Source organism: Rhinolophus sinicus, chromosome 17, assembly GCF_057876585.1.
Source record: "Rhinolophus sinicus isolate RSI-liver-muscle chromosome 17, RSI-T2T, whole genome shotgun sequence".
NCBI lineage: Eukaryota > Metazoa > Chordata > Mammalia > Chiroptera > Rhinolophidae > Rhinolophus > Rhinolophus sinicus.
Window position 1 is genome coordinate 9,309,582 of NC_142517.1, and position 21,486 is coordinate 9,331,067.

Genomic DNA, 21,486 nt, shown 5'->3' on the forward strand with positions numbered 1-21,486 from the left:
GGATTTGGGCCCAGCTGAAAAGATTCTGCCCTGCTTTTGCAAACACTAAAATCCTGGGTGACATTATCCAAGGGCCTGGAAAGTAGGAGGAGACGGGAGAAGAGGAGAGAGGGTTCCAGAGCAGGGCGGGGGACGGAGGAGCTGTGGGGACACGGGGCGGCCATAAGACCTCCGAGGGCCTGAAGAGTCCCAGAGCTGGGCCCCAAGCTTTCTTTCCCTAGGGACACAGCTGACCTGCAGGCTGGGCCGGACCCAGTGCCAAGGCAGTGGGGGTAGGGAGACAGGGATGGGATGGGAGTGTTTGGGCGGATTACCTCTGTTTATGCTCCTTACCTTGAAGCCTGCTTTGATCTTAAGTTTTCTGTGCTTTGAGTCTGCATAGCACCTCTTTTCCCATCCTTGTACTTTTAGTGTGTCTGTGTCCTTATATTAAAAGTGTGTCTCTTGTAAACCTTTTCGTGGTAATTGGACTGCACCATGGCCTACAAACAACAAGGGGGTGTGGGGCTTACAGGGCTTAGAAAATCCCAAAGGGTCATAAGATGAAAGAGTTTGTAGTACCACTGACATAAATTATCTTTTTCACCAAAGGGGAACCAGAATATAAGTGAAAAAAATCCCACAGATTGGAAGGTAAGCTCGGGAACTGCAGCACCCATGGTTGCTGGATACCCTGCGCGCCCAGCCAGGTGACCAGTGTGAGGACCTTTCAACCTGGGAAGAGAATCTGAGTGTGTGAGTGTGTTCACCTGCCAGGGGGGCTTAGCTCATGCAATGCCTGTTTCCCTAACAACAGAGCCTGCTACAATGACCACCCCCACCCCACCCCCCACACACACATAAACACTCTCCTACCTACACCTAGAAATGTCACAGCACCACCTGGAGAGAGACAGAGAGAGAGAGAGACCCAGAAATCGCAGAAGACACAGCCAAGAGATAGCTGTCATTTCTCTCATTCAGCCCTGGCTACTTAGAAGCACCCACCAGAGAAGATATTTTAAATGCTAGTGCCCAGACCCCATCCCCAGGTAATTCTATTTCATTAATCTGAGGTAGGGCTAGGCATCTGTACCTTTTAAAGGAACTTTCCATTTGAATCAATATTTTTAAAGGCTAAGACAATTGAATGGGCAACCAGACCCCTTTACAAGCTGGAGACATTCCAGAAGGGAATCACTTAGAAAGCCACTAGTTTTACAGTAGGTATCTGTGGCATTACCAATGACACCAGGCCTGGCTGGCTTGCAGGGACAACTCTGCTGAGATGGAATGAGACCAGGTGGTGCCAGGACCCATCCAACACACCTGACCGCTTGGGAATGGCACCTGATACTGAAGCTCCCTAAGGGAGAGAATCACGGCCACAAAACGCAGGACAGGAGCCATGCTTGCTCCCCGGCAAATAATCAGGCTTGAACTTCAACATTACTTGATACCTATCTCCAAGGTCAATACGAATGAATAGACCTCTTTGGCTTCTTTTCTTAAAGCACATGTTTCAATCGTCTCTATTTTCCTCCTCAATTCAGAGGACATTGGCCAGCACGTTGGAGCCATTCTGAAAGCAAGCCTGTATGTGGACATAATGGAAATTAAACCATTTCCATGAGAAATGGCATTTCGTGTTCAACCCCGCTTGCAAGAAATTAACTCAATTGACCGGCAGAAGAAAAAAATATAGCCGTGTTTTGCAAAGAATGAAAACTGACCCATGATCCATTACAGAGAAGCCCCTGGAAGTCCAGAGTGTTTGGCTTCAGGCAGAACTAGTGAGTTTGAGGCTCATTTTTCAATGGAAAATGCTCTTTCTTCTCTGCTGCTCACAGCAGCTAGCACACAGTGTGAAGTCCAAACCAGACCATTTGAAAATGATATTGTTCTAGGACTTGGGGTTTGGGAAAGACACAGAAGGATTTCAATGGAAGGATGAGAACTTCTTCTGTCACCTTGACCAAAGCAAATGCTACCCAGTTATCCAGTCCAAGGATCCCTTTGTTAGCGTGCTAAGGCCCGGCTGCCCACTGCTTGAAAAAGTTTAAAATTGAGAGACAAGGTTGGTGGAAAGAAAAGCAGGTTTATTCAGAATGTGGGGATTCTGAGAAGATGGCAGACTCCTGTCCGAAGGCCATCTCCTCATTCCTAGAAAGGTCAGAAGATTTTATCCGTACACAAGAAGAAGCAGAACAAAGGAAAGGGGGAGTCAGTCATGTGACTCATCCGGGAGAACATCTCCTGGGGTCTGGTTTGTTCATCTAGAACCCAGTCTTACGGTGAGTCATATGTCATCTGACAGAGAATCTCCAGTCAACAATTGCAGCCTGGTTGCAGGTGTCCAGAGGGCTGACTCAGTTTCTTGCAAGTTAGTGTTCTGCTGATTAGCTAGATTAGCAAAGTATGCAGGTAGCCTCGGGAAAGCAGAGCCATTAAATCGGATAGTGAGGGAGAGAAACAAAGGAAACAGCTGAATAGCACACTGGGAGGTGAATCAAGCTATGGGCTAAGTGATTTCTTAAGTGTCATTCTTACACCTTCCCTGATGCATAGAGGATGTGTTCCAACACCCCCAGTGGATGCCTGACACCACAGATAGTGTCGAACCCTATATACCTATATACCAGGGGTACCAAAAACATGTATACAAGTGGTCACTTTGGTCAACATTGCTCAAGCAGTAGATCGCCATCATCAGAAGTGTCTAGACGCTGATGGTAACCACTTTGAGCATCTCTTGTAATTGCAGAAGTCAAATGTGACTTGTATTCATCTTTTGTTATCAGTACATATTGAGTATTACAATTTTAAGAGTTTTTTCCTTTCTTAAAATGTGTATACATATTTTTTTTGGCATCCTCTGTGTAATGTTTTTCCCTATATGTTCATACATACCTTTTCCCTTCAAGAAATAATTTTACAGCTTTTCTGTGGCATATCTGAATTGCCAGCATCACTAATCTCGCTGTTTCTGGCCGTTAAGTAAAATAATGGTCACTTGAACATAAGCACTGGGATACCAGGGCAGTCACTCTGATAACAGGACAGCTACTACGTGACTAATGGGCACCAAGCATCTACAGTGTAGACAAAAGGATGATTCATGTTCTGGGTGGGTCGGGGCAAGAGGTGCAAGTTTTCATCATGCTACTCAATGGCGTGCAATGTAAAACTTACGAATTATTTCTGGAATTTTCCATTTATTAATAATATTTTCTGACTGAGTTTGACCGCGGATAACCGAGACAGCAGAAAGCAAAACCGCGGATAAAGGGGGACTGTCCCCAGGTGACAACTTGCTAGATGTCATTAATTAAAACCAAAGCTCCCTGCTTGCAAGCACCAGGTTCCACCTGCTGCCCCATCTTTGCAGCAGCAGTCCCAGCCCTTCCTTCCTGGTCATCCTTCTCTGCCATCAGCTTCTCGGCTCCTGCAGAATCAGGGGTCGGTGTGTGAGGGGTTGCATCCTTCAAGTGGATATGCCACCCCTACCCCTCCATTTATTCTCTGCAGAGGTTTCAACACAAAAATGCTTGGGGTGGGAGGTTGAAGAATGGGGGAGGGTTGGAGGCGTATGCAGGGATCTTGTAGCTGCTGAAGGCCAGAAGAATACAATTCCCGTGTGCTACTTAGAAAGAGCAGTAGAAGGCCACAGCCTCCTCCTCCTGGACTGCTGACCACGTGATAAGAGCAGCAGAAGATGGACAAGCATTCCTTCACCAGTTTTCCCTTGGATTTCAATGAACAGTCAGGACACACCTTCAATGTTTGACATCCCCATGCCCCGGACTGCCAGAGGGGACGTTGTAAAGGCAAGAGGAGGTCAGGGAGACGCAATTTGTTCTTAACCCTGAGGCTGGGGTGGCTTTATAAAACAGAAAGAAATGGACTGGGTACTCACCTAGGGTAAGTGCCAATAGTCTTTACTCCAAGGCCAATGGCCTTGGAGTTTATTTACATCAGCCAGCAAAGATAATACGGTATTTTCCCTCACTCACACAGAAATCCTTGTCCCATTCAGCATCCAATTCTTTGGAGGATAATTTTACTCTTAAGGATCCTTTCCCTGTGTTCATTTTCTCCAGGTGGGAACTTGCGAGGTATCATTCCTTCCTCGCAGCATTGTTTCCTGCAGCTGGAACTTACTCATCCAAAAAACACTCTTGCAGAAACATTCAGAATACTGTTTGACCAAATATCTGGGCACCCCCTGGGCCAGTCAAGTTGACACATAAAATGAGCCATCACGATGGAGTAAGAGGCAGCATCGAAAGAACATCAGCTCTGGAGCCCAGCAGTACAAGGTCAAGTTCCAGCTGTTCTTTACTGGTTGTGTGATTTGTAGGTTGCTCTGTTCCTCTGGGGCTGCCTCAGGTGCCTCTCCGGTGAGATGAGGATAAGAAGAGAGCCAGCATGTACTAAGCATGTGACACATAGCAGGCACACGAGCAGTAGTTGTTCTGGATGCAAAAACTACTTTTTTAAGGTTCAATTTGCCCTTTGCATTTAATATACATTAATAGTATTTAGGCAAAAGAGGCTGCTTGGCATAGAAAATATAGGAAGAAAAAGGGAAGCATTAATATCAAGAAAGAAAAGGAACGGACCAGAGGATCTGTTGTTGGCACATCCTTACTCTTAAATTAGAGTGGCAGGATCTGGGGGTTTGGGGGACATATCAGAGCTGCTGGACTGTGCGGCTTCTCTCCTTTAATGAAATTGCTCCTTTATTTTCCCAGGGGGTCGGTGGGCCCATATTTACCTTGGAACCTAATGGTAGGGTGGCAGTGCATGGACATGTTTCACATTATAAGCATTGAGTGTTGGACGATCACGAAACGTAATACATTTGGGACCTGATACCATCATCCACCATAAAAGCAAAATATTTTCCCGTCTAGAAATCAAGTTGGAAAACCTCTCTCACAGTTGGTTTAGGTTTTAAAAGCACAGTAATGGCTGCAAAGATGGCCTGCTCGTCCAGATAAGACTGGAGCCAACCTGACACCTCATTGCAGTATTGGTCCCTCTTCCAAAGCCCTGCTAAGCATGTGGGTGGTGTTAACGACGTCTTTCTGGCAGCTAGCGTGCATGAACCAAGAGATCAGCCTAATGGTTAGAGAAAACCTAGATGGCACAGCAAGAAATTCAGTGGCTGGGCTGGCCAGCTGAGACTGCTGGGGGCCAGCACGATGGCTCTCACAGAGTGTGAGATATTTGGGGTTTGGCAAACCCTAAGAAGCTGGCTGCCAAGCCCTGTTGCCTCCTTGTTCCCCTGGTGTATTTCAAAGGAAATTAAATCCACATGTTTCTGATTTGCTGACACTTAAAGCTCATCCAAAGGTAGTTTTGCAAGAGTGGTTTGGATCCGAGAAGCCTAGAGAAAGTTTAATTATTATTGTTATTTTTCATTTTGAAATGCAGACCTGTACGCTTGCATAATAAATGCCATGCCTGCAAAATCAGAGCCCAGTTTTGCCTGATGAAAAAGTTTCGTCCTGGGCCCACCAGAGACAGAGAATTGAAATCAACTACAGAAGACAGTGACTTTCACATCCAACCTGGAAATCCATCTTGAAAATGGCAGTGTTAATGGCTCCTTTTGATTCGGCGGCACCTGAGAACTATTAAAGCTAGAGCTCAAAAATCTATGCACCGTATACATTAAGTCTATCGATTTCATTATTTCCTCAGATTCTGGCCAAGGGGACGAAAGCCCAAATTCAAGATGGCGTCTACGTAGGTCCTGGGAACCTGGGTCCAAGGATGTGGAGCGTGGGACCTTAAGGGCAAGAGACCATCACAAAGGTGTTCTGAAGAATGTTCTGAAATGTTCTGCCATGTCCCTGAATGAAACCTAGACAAGCGGCAACCCAAATTCTGCTTCAGGGAAATAGAATTGTATACTTGGAAAACATTAGTGCTTCTGGATGTTACATGTGACCACTCCAAGTCCAGTCACATGAAAACTGTTGGCCAAAGAGACCAGGGACCAAAGGGCCCCTCTTCTGAGCAAGGGATTAACGTGTTCAGTTTCTCCCATCTCCCCTAGCTCTAGCCATTGCTATAGCTTTTCCTCCGATTCACATCAGAGGTGGCCTCCTCCACTGCTCTGAATTCTTCAGACAGAAGTGGTAGCTTTGTTCTCTCCCGCTGCTCGCACCACTTCCCCCAGCCCCGGCCTAGCAACTGCTTAATTGGCACTTTATGTGGTGGTACCCACCACTGGAATCCCCCAGCGCCTAGCTCAGGGTCGGGTACATGGTAAGTACGCTTTAAACCTTTGAAGAATGAGGCACTGAGGCTGAGATGAAGAACCGGAAACAAGTCAGCCCTCCGCCAGTGTCCCACTCAGCTCCTGCTGTTGGGTTTCTCTGGGCATGTGTACACCCCTTACTCCCTCTTGCCCTAGAGTCTTCACCCACTCCCAGCTCCTCCCACTCCCCATTTTTTCAATCCAGGTAACCCTTGCTTTTCAGATCAGCTTAGATGTCACTTTCTTGGGGAGCCTTTTGCTTTCCAGCCCAGTTTGGGGTATGAACTTCCCTCCGTCCTCTGCACACTTGATATCTATTCAAGTACAAGGTCCGCTGCACTGCCTCCCTTTCCATCAGCCTGCTGGCTCCTAGAGGCCAGGAACCACGTCTGTCTCCGTCACCCTGTCCCCAGCACCTGGCACTCAGAAACTGTATGGGTTCACTGACTGACTTCTCACTCTAGCCCGGAAGCCAGCCTTTGCCATCATGACAGCTCCTTTCTGGGAAATGTACAAACTAAGAGCAATGAGTGTTTTCAGACACTTTGACACCAGTACCCACTTGAATCAGTTTAAACCATACCACAAATGGATGGCTTAAAACACAGAAATGTGTTGTCTCACAGTTCTGGAGGGCGGCAGTCGGAGGGCGAGGTGTTGGCAGGGTGGGTTCCTTCCGAGGCTGTGAGGGAGGATTTGTTCCAGGCCTCTCCCTTGGATTCTGGTGGCTGCTGGCACTCTTTGGCACCCTTTGCTTGTACAAGCACCACCCTAATCTCTGCCTCCATCATCACACGACATTCTCCTTGTGTGCACATCGGTCTCTGTGTCCAAATATCCCCCGTTTATCAGCACACCAGTCATACTGGATTGGGGACCACCCTGATGACCTCATCTTAATGTGATCATCTGCAATGACTCTATGTCCAAATAAGGTCACTTTCACAGGTACTGGGGGTTAGGACTTCCACATATTTTGGGGGGCACAATTCAACCTATGATACCACTCACTCTTCCAGTAAAAAAAAAAAAAAGAGCTTAAAATTGACATTGAAATACAGTAACCATTTAATTTACAGTCCAAACTGGGACTTTTTTTGAGAATGAAAGGGGCACACTTAATACTTTTGCAGGGACAATAGATAAACTGTCCCAGGACTGTCCCAGGCCATCTGTCTGGGACGTGTATATGACCACCTCCTGGGGCCAGCTCACTGCCCAGCCTTCCCCCTGCAAGGATGCAGCGTGCCTTCACTTCAGATCCCTCTTTGTTTGTGTTCCCAGCGAGTCCAGTCTGTTTTATACACACACAGTCACAGCGAAACCAAAGGATTAGCTGTATTCCGGCTGTAGTTAATTCCCTGTTTCCCGTTACCGAATGCAAGCCCAATCTCAGCAATTAATTTGGTCAGATCAAATCAGGCCCTCTTACACCTGTTCCCCTATTTATTTAGGCTCTAATCTTCCCAGGGGACTTGGAGGCACTGGGGACGATTACCTAAGCCTTAGATTAGCAGGGCAGCGTCAGACACTCTGTCTTCGCCATAATGCACAAGCGATGTCCCTGACACAGCCCCAGCCCTCAGTCTAGAAATGTGCCTTGACAACTGTGATTCCCCCCAGCATGGCCGGGGAAACGATCCCTCTTTTTGTTACAAACTTCCTTTCATCTCCTCCGAAGGGAAGGAAACGTTCCCAGTGGTGCTTCTTTCTGAGGTAATTGTTGGACAGGAGTCAGCCAGTGAAAGCTGCCCATCTAATTAACAGAGTCTGTTATGACTTATCAGGATAATGAGATGGGGAACAAAGACATGCAGGTTTTAATTTTCTCCCCTTCCTGATATTTTGGCTTCTTTTCTTCCTTTTGGAAGATGACCCAACGTTAATGAGGAACGAGTCACTTATGGTTGGGGTACAAATAGAGAGATAAATGACATTGGTAATTAAGTCTCAAGCTCTCTTTGGTATACGGAGCCATTTGTCAGGCACTATTATTCAATCAATCCAGTCTGTTAGGGCTACCACATTTCTCCAAATCCAGCTGTGTGGCCACCAGTGGCAATAGTTTGTATGGTACACAAATAGAATAGCTAATAAAGGCATAGTGAACCCAAAGAGAAAGTATTTTAACCACCACAGGAAGCCTAGCCAGAAGCATTTGATTTGAAAACATGAAAAGTGATCATGACCAGCCACATAGCTCTTCCCATCACAGATTGAACAAATGCTCTGGGTTCCTCGGCTCATATACCTAGGAGGGAAAAGGGGGATATCGGATTGGTCTAGTTCACCTACTTCTGCCATATCAGGGGTCATTGTCAAGGTCTCTGGTCAGCTGCCCATCTGGAGCCCGAAAAGAGACAAGGTGACATGAAATGGGACCGACAAAAGGCCAAATCTAAGGGCAACAAATGGGAGGAAGGCTTCCAGAACAGCATCTCCCACACGGGATGGCCAGATTTTGTCCCCTTTCTTTCCTTTCTTGTGTCAGCGGGGAATCCTGACCTTCTCTCTGCCCATCCGTCTCTCACTGCTCACAATTCAAGTTAATTCTGTCTCCACTGATGCTGGTGTTAATAAAAAACAAACCGACATTCCCTTTAATTCCCTTCCTCTTTCCTTGCTCCTTTTCAACTCTTGCCAACGTGTCTCAGAATTCTTTACCTCCGTCCTAGTGAGAAATTTGCCTTCAGAAAAAGAGAGGGTAACAGTCCAGAACCACGTTTAAGAAAAACCTGACTACAGGAATTAGTGTCGTGACATCCTAAAGAGAAAGGCCAACCACTCTTTCATAGCCTTGACAAATCCGCCTTCCCTTCTTCACCCACCTCCAAATCAACGTGTCCTTCCACCACCATTATTAGTATAAATAAAATATTATCTCTGTATTTCCCTTATGGCTTTACCGTACTCTGTGATCTGCTCTTTTCACTGTGACGCAGCAATATTCCAGCTGGATTCAGGATTAAATATGCCCCATGTGCTGGCGTGGGAACCTATCTACCATTCCTAGGAAAACAGCTCGCATTCCAAATAGCTGACTTCCAAAATCCAGAACATAATCTGTTTGTAAGCTGGCTTCCTACACAATTCTAGCCCCTTTTCTCACCTCTTGGTTAGTCAAGTAATCCTTTGTCTCCTGAGCCCATTCTCTGGGCAGGAGTGTGAAGTTGACATTGGAGGCCACCAAAGCTCCAAAGCCAAGGTGAGAAGGAAAGGGCCCAGGGCAGTGGTTCTCAAACTTGAGCCAGGAGCAGAATCACCTGGAAAGCTTGTCTGAACAGATTGCTGAAGATCTGGGATGGGACCCAAGAAATGGCATTTGTAACCTCCTTTCCTGTGGGAATTTTCCTTCAGAAAAAGATGGTCTCATCCAGGGGTCATACTTTGAGAACCTCTGGCCTAGATGGTACAGGGACAGACAGGTACAGGGAGGTAACTAGATTTTCAGAATCCTGAGAGTCCAGCCAATCACCTGGCTGATGCAAAGGCCATCCTTCTGCAGATGAATCATGACAGAAGCAAAGAAGCCTTGCCTGGGTGTCCACCTTGACCTATAGGCAGAGACCATGCCCTAGAGTAACAGCAACAATTTCCTGGGCCTAAGCCAGCATTGCCTGCAGTTTTAGAATTCGATATAGAAATCGCACAGGAAGACTCCTGAGACTGTGAGATTTCTGAATGTTTGTGAAAATATCTGTTTTGTTCTCTGCTTCTTCTAGATGTCACACTTACTCTCAGATGTTCAACAGGTTTGCCAAGCCTTGGGGATCCTCTCCTACCATTCTTCATGGAAGACACTCACACACCTGTGAGAGCTGGATGGGCACCTGACAATTCTAACTCTCCATACTGTGCTTCCAATGGTCACCTGGCCCAGGATTTCCCAAGCTTCCCTTTGAACCCCGTTCACAGAGATGTACAATGCAACCAAATCCCTTAGCAATTTGCATTCATGTCTTCATTCTAGTGTATCATTTTAGTTTCTTAGCCTAGGTTCTTCACAGAAAGCAGAGCTTTTGGAAAGGAAGGTTGTTTTGGAGAGTGATCCCAGCAGACAGGAGTCAAGGGCAGGGGGGAGTGAAGCAGGGAAGAAGGGAAAGAACGTGGCCACATGGTCCATGTCATGTCCTATGAGGACCCTCTAAGAAGCTGTATAGAACGCACATTAGAATTTTCAGCATGAGGGAAGAAAAAGGGAAGCATGACCCCACAGACTCCCACTCCCTTTGGGAGTGTTTTCTCATGGGGTGTTGACAACTTCCAGTTGCACAGGCATAAACACCAGGATACTGTCTCAAAGAAGCTCAGGGTAGAAAGAGAGATAGATACATGGGGCAGCTGAAAGGAGGCACTGTCTGGTACACCTGTACAAAGCTGGTTGCCCCAGCAACGGCTGGCATCAAAAATCGACCAGAAGGTGAGAGACATGCACAGATGATTCCAATATGGTGTATTATGGGGGGAAAAGAAAAGAAAAGAAACAGAGTAAAAAATATTGTATATTTCACCCAATATATTATAAATCTCATTGTTAGTATAATCTTTAATATTCAATATATTTAAAAATTTAATCAAAGGTGAGGATTAACATAGAATTGCAGGAGTGTGTGTCTAAAACCCATAAACCTTACAATGTGCCCTATTTCTAGAAACTTCTACCGTGTCGGTGCCCAAAAGCCTTAGGGAAACAGTGACTAAATAACAAATTTCATGGTAACCATTTCAAGGCCATCAGATGCAGGGGGGGGGGGAAATCAATAAAAGTGTTGTTTTCTGTTGGCTGCTTGATGCTCACATTAAAATACAGGTTGAGATTAATTAGGAATTGAGGCACCAACATTGCTTTCATGACCTCATGTCTGAAATTCTTATAGTTTGTGCTTAAAAAATCAACTAGCTGCTGCTTATAGTCACTTCTGTACAATCATGGGTTCTTTATAAATGAAAACCAAAATTAGACATAATTGTCACTATCTTTTCTTTCTGTAACACTAAGTTTCCGAGGTCCAAGGGCATCTTTGGAGGGATAGATTTTAATGACAAAAAGACTATCTTCTTTCATGTCTTATATTTATTTATATTTTCTATCTTTTATAAGATAAAGTGAAGATTATGATCAGGCAATTTATTATTAACATGAATTTCGGCATCTGTGTTGCTAATGGTTCTAGTCTTCAACAAATGATCCGTTCAGGATATGGACCAAAGAACATACGGCTCAGAATAAAGGCCATTTGAAGCTGTACAACGGGTTACAGGCATTGGGATTTCAGCTCACAGTTAAATTGACTAAGGTCAACCCATGAGCATGCTCAGTTGAGCAGCCCACCCTGCCGCGCATGCGGACAGGATACGCTGTCTGGGGCTCGCGAATCATTCTGAGATGAAAGATGGAAGTATTTTAAATACGCTCTAAAATTTTTCTATCATTGAAATTTCAAAAAATATGCAAAAATACAGAAAAATAGAATGAGCCCTCAAATACCTCACCCAGCTCAACTGTGATGGTCACTCTTAAATCCGTTTTAATTTTTTTCTCTTTTTAAAATTTAAACAGGCATCACTTTTGCTCCTAAAAACAGGAAACCCTGGAAGATTTTCATGACCCCCTGAGGGTTTCTGACCTGCTGGTTCTTTGGTTCACTGACCTCGTTCAATCCTCTCTTTATACAAGGGAATGCTATGCTTCTCCCATTCTCTCTGGCTATCTCTCATGCTTGCAGCAAATTAAGTGGACTCTGTCTATGATTTCAGCAATGGTGACATATAATCCCAGTGTTAAAGGATGGAATTTTCCAATGCAAGAAGCAGCAGACAACGAACAGAGGAAACGTTGCTAGAGCACAGGCTCCTCAACACAGTATCTCCAAGTGTGCTACAAAGCAGCCCAGCGTTTGGATGGAAAAAAAAAATCTGACAATGGAGTGATTGTTCTCCCTCCACAAGCAATCCTACTATTTCTAACCCCTCAATGGGCTCTGCTGGCAACAGGCAGGCATCGCTTAGGTCTTCCTCAAGAGGCTGGCAACCCCAAAGGCAAAGGGGAAAGGACCTGTTGTTTTTCGGGAGACCAAGATCCCACAACCGGATTGCAGCCACTACGACCTTTTCTCAGAAACAAACAGAAGGATGAGCAGGGCAGCTACTCACCTTGTCTCATTTGTTCACGGAGAACCCAAAGCCAGCAACATGGATCAGCTTTCTTGCCTTTTGTCCAACTCCTTGCCTGCTACTCTAGAAAAACAACCAAGGTCTGCCAAGAATCGGCAATCTCCTAAATCTCAAAATAATGACTAGTCCATCCAGTGTTTCCATCCAAGGAATTGTTGGTTCCTATACAAGAAAACCCTTTGGGATGAGAATCAGGAGTCCAAGAAAGGCATGTGGTTATTTTTGCCACACTTTGGAAAGAAAGGGAAGTCTATTTTTGACATCAGCTATTCAGCTTTCAAACAACATCAGCCCAGAAAGCATACCTAATTTAAATGTTGATTCCAAATTTTACTTAATTTTAAGGCTTTTGGGGTCTCCTTCTATTCTACTGGTCTAAGCACACACACACACTCACACTCACGCTCACACTCACACTCATATTCTATTTCCTTGGCATATATGAGCTAAAGTTTTGGCATAGCTTAAGGAATTCATGGCCCTATTTCCATTTGACAACTCCATAGTTTTTAAAATAATAAACAGGAGTGATCAAGTGAAGAATTTGATGGCTTCATTCAGATTACAATGCTTCTAAGACTGGCCATGGCGTTCAGAACAATTAGTCATTAAAGAAGGAACTATGGGCTGATGAGATATGAGGGGGAAATGAAATGCTAAGGGGCACAGGGAAAGGAAAGGAATTACACGGTAGTCTTGGAATATTACAGTGGTTTGTGAGCCATTACCCATCAACCCTGAGAAGGCCAAAATCAAACATGAAATTCACTGCAGGCTCGTGAAAACTAATAAAGATTGTAATGTCACTGACAACTTAATCACCACATTTGCATAAAGACTGGAAAATGATTTCTCCACGTGGGGGCCCCTTGCTTGAAGGGAAAGCATTCTATTGTCTCAGATAAAAAATATATACATATTTCTAATAATCATGAAAGCATTTGCAATCCAGAGTTCAGCTTGTCTTTTAGTTAAAAAACAAAACCACATCATTTTACTAAAATGATTCCCAACATGAAAGAATGGAGTTGTTTTTGCCCTTAATTCACTTCAAAGACAAAGAAAATTGTCCTTCTTCAGAGCCTTTGGTACATATTGTTTATCCAAAGTAAAATAAATTACAAAAAGAAAGCAGCTTTCCCCTGCCCTCCTCACTTCTGCCTTATCAGCCACCCACCTTCTCTGAACCCCTGGAGACTTTGGTGGACACGCTCTTATGTCACCACTTCGTCTTCCTCTAGCAGTTCATGAGCAAGTCTTCTAACCCCTGGAGCCACCTTGACCTTGATCAGTGTTGTTGAACGACTGAATGCACTCAGTATAAGATTTTAGTACTACCTATCAAATTAACCTCTTTTATGAAAATAGGAAAGATGGAAGGGGAAGAAAATAAAAGTCATAGTTATCGGTTTAGTATCAAACTTCATTAGACGCGGAAATAGTAATACAAATACTAAACTAAAAGGAAACTGAGTTAGAAGCCCTGTAGGGTGACCACCTGTGCTAGTGATGGCCTGTTTTAGGACAGAAACCCCCCACATCCCAGGAAACCCCTCAGTCCCGGGAAAGCCTTGAGACAGTTGTTGATCACTCTACAGGTTACCAGTGACTCTCGAGACCAAAATCCAAATGTCAACTTAGTTGGACATTGGCTAGGTTTAAGAGGGCTCATCACAAACGCAGGATACACCTTGTCCCTGCCCATCTAAGCCCCCTGTCTATTTCCTTCATTACACTTAAAATAATGTGATTATTCTCATTGCTATTCACTTACTGTCTGATCTCACTATGCAGTGAGAGCTCCATAGGGTCAAGGGAGTCACTTTGCTTGCTGCACAATTCTGAGAAAGGATGTGTGTATTTCATTGTGTCCCCACGACAGGATGGAAGCAGGAGATGCTCAGGAACAGGTACCACAGCAGGAGACAAAACTTGGTCAGTGGCCCAACCACAGAAGTATAGTTAGGAAAGTCATTAGAACGAGTCCAGTTCATAATCATCAATAGCGATCATATATTGTGTTAAACAAAATGTGTCCGTTTTTCTTAGCGTCTCTCAAAGCATGGTTACATGCTCCAAGTCATTTCATAGTTTGCTCACTCATTTATTCTTATATTCGCCAAATAATTGAGTGCCTACTATATGCCAGTCCACTCTCCTAGGCTCAGGGCATAAAAGGATAAACAGGAAGACACAATTTCTACACAGTACATAGCATAGGATAGGTTTTTAACCTGGGGCCCAGAGACTTTCTCCCGAAGTGGTTCATGAACTTGGGTGGGAAAAAAATTACAAGTGTCTTCACTAACCTGTCACCCCTGGAAATCACTGATTTGTCGCTATCACTATAGTTTTATCTTTTCTATATAAACAGAATCATACAGTAGATAGAACTTTTGAGACTGGCTTTTTTCACTCAGCTTAATACCTTCAAGATTCATCCAAGTTATTGTGTGTGTTGATAGTTCATTCCTTTTTATTGCTAAATTGAGCAGTATGGCGTAGGGATATACTACAGTTTATTTACCCATTCACCCACTGAAGAACGTTTACACTGTTTCCAGTTATTGACGATTATGAAAAGAGCTGCTATAAACATTCAAGGACAGGTTTTTTTGTGAGCGTAAGTTTGCCACCCAGTTGGGTAAATACCTAGGAGTGGAATTGCTGGATCCTACGCTACGTGTGTGTTCATCTTTATAAGAAACTGCCATGTGGTTTCCCAGGGTGGCAATGTACGAGAGTTCCATTTGCTTTGTCATGGGAGCTTGTTTTTGTTGGTTTTTTTTTTTTCATCATTCTATTTCGCCATTCTAGATATGTAGTTATATCTCATCAGGGTTTAATTTGCATTTCTCTAATGGTCAATGATGTGAATATTTCTTCATGTGTTTATTTATTACTGGATATTTGCCATTATTTCATTGAGGATTTTTGAATCTGTTCAAGAGGGATATTGTTCTAGAGTTTTATTGTACCATCCTTGTTGGGTTTTGATAGTAGGATAATGCTGGCTGCATAAAATGAATCGGGAAGTGTTGCCTCATAGAAAAGTCTGTGTAGTAGTCATTGTATTTCTTCTGTAAATATTTGGTAGAATTTGCTAGCGAAACCATCTGGGTCTGGAGATTTCTTTTACAAAGGTTTCTAACTTCAAATTTAATTTTTAAAATAGTTATAGGGCTACTCACCTAATCTGTATTTCATCTTGAGTGAGTTTGGTTAGTTTGTGGGTTTTTTTGCAGAATTTGTCCATTGTATCTAAATTGCTGAGTTTATGAGCAGAGTCTGTAGTGATAACCCCTCTTCATTCCTGGCATTGGTAAGTTGTGTTCTATTTCTCTGTGAGTTTCACTAGGGATTTATCAATTTTATTGAACTTCTCAAAGAACCAAGTGTTGGTTTCATTGATGTTGCTCTATTATCTTTGAAATTGTTTTCAATTTCGCTGATTTATGCTTTTATTATTCCCTTTCTTTTGCTTGTTTTGGGTTTATTTTGCTCTTCTTTTTCTAATTTCTTAAGGTAGCAGCTTAGACTGTTGATTTGATACCTTTTTCTCTAATATAAGCATTTTAATTGTATAAATTTCCCTCCAAGTACTACTCTACCTGCAGTCTACAATTTTTAAAAATATTTATTAAGTTTATTGGGGTGACATTGGTTAGTAAAATTATAGATGTTTCTTTTTTTTTAAATTAAAGTTTATTGGGGTGACAATTGTTAGTAAAGTTACATAGATTTCAGGTGTACAATTCTGTAATAATACATGTATGATGAAATTATTGATGCTTCAAGTGTGCATTTCTATAATACATCATCTATATATTGTGTTGTGTGTTCACTACCCAGAGTCAGTTCTCCTTCTATCACCATATATTTGATCCCCTTTACCCTCATCTACCACCACCCCCTTACCCTCTGGTAACCACTAAACTATCTTCTGTGTCTATGAGTTTTTGTTTGTCTTGATGGTTTGTTGCTTTCAGTTTTATAGGCCACATATGACTCAATTCATATGGTTCTTGACTTTTTCTGCCTGACTTATTTCACTTAGCATGATAATCTCAGGATCCATCCATGTTATCGCAAGTGGCAGTGTTTCATTTCTTCTTATGGCTGAGTAATATTCCATTGTATGTATGTAGTACCACATCTTCTTTATTCAATCATCTATCGAAGGACACTTTGGTTGTTTCCATGTCTTGGGCACCATGAATAATACTGCAGTGAACATATGGGTACATATATCTTTACAAATAAATGTTTTCATATATTTTTGGGTAGATACCCAGAAGAGGGATTTCTGGGACATATGGTAATTCTATTCTTAATTTTTTGAGAAACCTCTATACTACTTTTCATAGTGGCTGTACCAATTTACATTTTCACCAGCAGTATATAAAAAGGTTCCTTTTTTTCCACAACCTCTCCAACACTTGTTATTACTTGTCTTGTTGATAATAGCCATTCTAACAGGTGTGAGGTGGTATCTCATTGTGATTTTAATTTGCATTTCCCTAATAGCTAGTGAAGTTGAGAATTTTTTCATGCATCTGTTGGCTGTTTGTATGTCTTCTTGGGAGAAGTGTCTGTTCAAGTTTTCCGCCCACTTTTAATTGGATTGTTTGTTTTCTTGTTGAATTGTACAAGTTCTTTATACATTTTGGATATTTGCCCCTTATTAGCAGTGTTGTTTGCAAATACCTTCTCCCATTCGATTGGTTGCTTCTTTGTTTTATTGATGGTTTTTTTTGCTGTGCAGAAGCCTTTTAGTTTGGTAAAATCCCATTCATTTATTCTTGCTTTTACTTCTGTTGCCTTTGAGATCAAATTCATAAGATCCTCTCTGAACCCAAGGCCCATAAGTTTAATACCTATGTTTTCTTCTATATGATTTATTGTTTCAGGTCTTACGTTTAGGTCTTTGATCCATTTTGAGTTCATTTTGGTATATGGTGACAGATAGCAGTCTAGTTTCACTCTTTTGATATATTATATTTTGATATTCATTCAGTTCAAAATATTTCTAATTTCCCTGAGACTTCCTCTTTGACTCATGGATTATTTAGAATTGTGTCGTTTAATTTCTAAGGTTTTGGAATTTTTCCAATCGTCCTATTATTGATTTCTAGTCTAATTCCATTATAGAGAGAGAACATACTTTGTATGACTTCATCTCTTTAAATCTGTTAAAAATCTGTCTTATGACCCAGGATCTGGTTTAACTGCATCATGGAAATTTTGATGATTATGTTACAAGACTAAATTTTATCTAATTCCTATGGAAAATGTTGTGGTGGTTGTTTTTAACAGAGAATCTACCAGGCTGAGTTCCGGTCAATGGTTTCAAGCAGTTTTCTATGGGTTGTGGTTCCAATACAAGTTCTGTTTTCCAACATTTCAGATCTGCCCCTATGTGTACTATCCAGTGGCCAATCTGAAACCCCGGACAATGGTCTACTTTGTAATTCAGTTCTGAAAGTCTATGGTATGCTATTTAGGGTCAGGTCTAATCTTGTGTATCTCGAGGATGAGCCCAGAAGTTCATAAACAACTTTATGGAGTTGCTTCCCCTAGCTCTTCCCTCTCTCTGGTATTTTCCAGTTCTCAGGGGCTCAGCTTTTTGGTCCTCTGGGCAGAAAGCTGGGGCTTTACTCAGTCTGTTCTTCTATGAACTTCCCATAACTGCATCTGTGTCCAGCGAAAAGTGGTGAGAGGACAGGGAGAGAAAAAGCTTTGGGAGTTTGCCCCACACTCTTGAGACCACAGCTGCTCTAATCAGACGGAAGATTCTCCTCTCTCAGTTTTAGGCTCCTATGAGTTCTCATGGCCCTGACACCACAGGACGGCTTTGGGGCCCGAAGCATGAGAAAATGGAGACGAGAAAAAAGAAACAGAACGAAACAGGGGATTTCTCTACTCCTTCTAAGTATTAGGAAACCTCCCTCCTGCTCTCTATAGGGCTTCTCCCGGGGCTGTCAGTATGGGCAGCAGTGTTCCCTTCCGGGTTTCAGGCTGTGCTGAATCCAGGCTGGTTGTTCTGCAGGGGGGAAGAAGAGTAACTCACCACCAGTTCAGGAGTCCTCAAGCTTCTGTCATCTTCTCCAGGCTGCCAGCCACCATTTTCTTTTGGGAGTCTTCAAGTAACTCTTGCACACATTCTGTCCCAGTTTTATAACAATATTCACTGGAAGACAGAGTTGAATGTGCTTAGTCCATCTTGGCCTGAACCAGAACCCAATGTGTTTTATTTTATGCATTTAAAAACATGATTCTAAAATAAGATCCACAGGCTTCATCAGCTTCTGGAGAGGTCCACGGCATCGAAAGGACCCTTAGACAAAAGGGAGGTACAGACGTATCATTAGTCACTTGCAGGTCAGCATCATACATGCGAAGGAGGAGAAGCTAGGATCTTCGGAAGCCCTTGGAGAGCACCTAGGCTAACCTGGAATCAGGGAAGGCTTCCCAGGGACCAGGAGAGGAACAGCGTCTCAGCAGATGGAAAGTCATGTTCATGGACCAGAAAAGAACTAGAGCATGGAAAGTGTGGGTCACAGCAAGTAGTTCAGAATGGCCAGGATGTGAACTTCTCTTGGCCCTTGAGACCATGCACAGAAGAGAATCACATGGTTTTATTAAATAGTATTTGTGGACTATCAAATTCAATGACATTCTAGGTCCACCGGAAGCTGTCATATTGATGATATCCATCATAGAATCCAATTCCAGATCTCCTTCTCCATTCTATACATAGACTCTGTTATGTAGGCATTTAACACTCGCATAAGGAACCCATTCATTTTGTATGCTTGGCAACAAACTCTGTTGTGGATACATATACCATTGCACAGCTATCTTAAATTGCTATTTCAGAGATCAAAAATTCAATGAGCAGGCTGAAAGAAAATACAAAAATGAAGGATGCAAAAGAATAAAATAGCCAAAGGAAAAAAATTTTAATTCCATCTTTTCATTATTATGAACTAGAAGAATAGCCACAAAGAATTGACATAATCAGTATAATATATTTCTTTGTGCTTTTTTGAAAAATTCAAATTTGTCAGAGCTTGGGGCAGAACATGGAAATAAATATGATGAAACAGAGAAAGTGTGCTAAGAAATACAAAAAGAACTAAATTCCCAAGGCAGGTAAAGCCCGCATGCAGTAACAGATTCAAATCCCTGTGGACAAACATAAGCCTGTTGTGAAAAACCTAGTGGCTTTGCCACAGAAACTATGGGCTGGATCTGACCTCAGGCATAGAACTCATTTCCTTATCATGCAATAGAAGGATATTTGAGGGTGGGGAGAGGGGAGAAAAAAGGAAAGAAAGAAAGAAAAGGATTATGCATTCACACCACTACAGAGATTTCTGCACAAAATACGACTGGTTAAGAATAAAATAGACAATAAAGAGAGAGTCCATTTATGTTAAGAAAACATTTGGTAGCATTCCATGTAACACAACTTGCTTGAAAATCAAAATGGGGAAAGAAAACAAACTGGGAGACTTTCATTCAGGCTTTCATTCAGGCAACTAACCTTTATGAGCATCTACTATAAACCAGGCCAGCACTAAGCTCTCGAGTGTGTTATGCATTGAATTGTGTCCCTCAAATTCATATGTTGAAGCTCTAAACTTCAGCACCTCAGAATGTGACTGTATTTGCAGACAGAGCCTTTAAAGTGGTGAGTAAGGTTAAATGAGGTCATTAGGGTGGGCCCTGATCCAATCTGACTGGTGTCCTTAAAAGAAGAGGAAATTTAGATACACAGAGACACCAGCAGTCTGCGCACACAGAGGGAAGGCCATGTGGGGAGATAGTGAGAAGTCAGCCATCTGCAAGCCAAGGAGAGAGGCCTCAGAAGAAATCAAACCTGTTGACACTTTGGCCTTGGACTTCCAGCCTCCAGAACTGTGAGAAATGAATTTCTGTTGTTTAAGCTGCCCCCTCTGGTACTCTGTCATAGCAGCCTGGGCTGACTAATACAGGTGGGAAGATGAATGGCGCTCACAGGCTCAGGAAGAAGCCAACCCAGGGACACGTGGTAACAACACCCAGAATGTGTGGCAGAGTGATGAACAAGTGTGCGGACCTGTAAACAGAGCAAAAGGGAAAAAAACGAAGTGATTCCGGGAAATAACCAAGAGGGTCAAAGGATAAACTCAACTTCAAATCTGTCAATATGGCTAGTTTCTCTAGAATTTGGTTTTATTCTGGGATCAGTTAGACTGAAAATGCCATCTGCGGTCAGCCTCGGAGTCAGAAGCTGCCCTCTTTGGGAGGTAGTCTCCCATCAAGGGGTTTGGGATCTTGTTGCCTCCAGGTGTAAACCATCCCCAAGCAATTAGCATAAAAACGCAATGTACTAACAGTTCATATCCATCCTTCAAGCCTGGACTTTCTCATGATGGTACCAGTAATGAGCTGATCTGCATGGTCAACGATCTGACTGATACCAGAGCACCGAGCAAAAATTCAATAACATGAACATAAAGAATGAAAATATGAGAGCTAGGGAGTACAGACTCAAGAATGGTGCATACTAGGAGGATATTGGCTATTGAATATTAAATATTAGAGTTCCAGCAAAAAACTAGATGGAGGAACAAACCTGAAAAACAAATAGATGAAAATGTTCCTTAACTGAATAAAGACCAATTTTTGGATCAGAATGCAAATGCTAAGTACCAAGAAAGGTGAATAATAATAATAATTTAGCAAGCAAAAAATAGTCATACCTGGATATAATCTGGTGAAATTCCCAATACTCCAGGTACCAGAGAATGAGAACATGAGCCATGAATCCTTACATAGTCCCTAGTTTCTAACTAGATAGGGTGAAACTTATCAAAATAAAAGAAACGATGAATCCACAGTCATCCTAGGATACTTCAACACTCTCTTTGAAACGGACAGGTCAATTTGTCGAACACATAGTGAAGATCTGGAGAAACCGAGTAACAAATAAACTGAATGACATAGATCTGTGTGGATATTTAGACTAAACTTAGAAAACAAATTGTCTTCAAACACTCAGAAACGATTTTACA

General features: G+C 42.8%; 1 protein-coding gene across 3 annotated transcripts in view; it reads right to left on the reverse strand.

Annotated features, from left to right (window-relative positions):
- KCNE2 (potassium voltage-gated channel subfamily E regulatory subunit 2) overlaps positions 1-21,486 on the reverse strand; it is a 177,655-nt gene that overhangs the window by 140,493 nt on the left and 15,676 nt on the right. Inside the window, exons 1-2 of one of the 3 annotated variants that reach the window (XM_074325710.2) lie at positions 20,310-20,578; positions 18,495-18,614 (exon numbers count right to left, since the gene is read on the reverse strand). The gene's annotated coding sequence lies outside the window, so the exon portion shown is untranslated. Of the gene's footprint in view, positions 1-12,403; positions 12,716-18,494; positions 18,615-20,309; positions 20,579-21,486 lie in introns of those variants that run through there. The other 2 variants (XM_088794205.1, XM_074325714.2) reach the window with 2 other exon arrangements.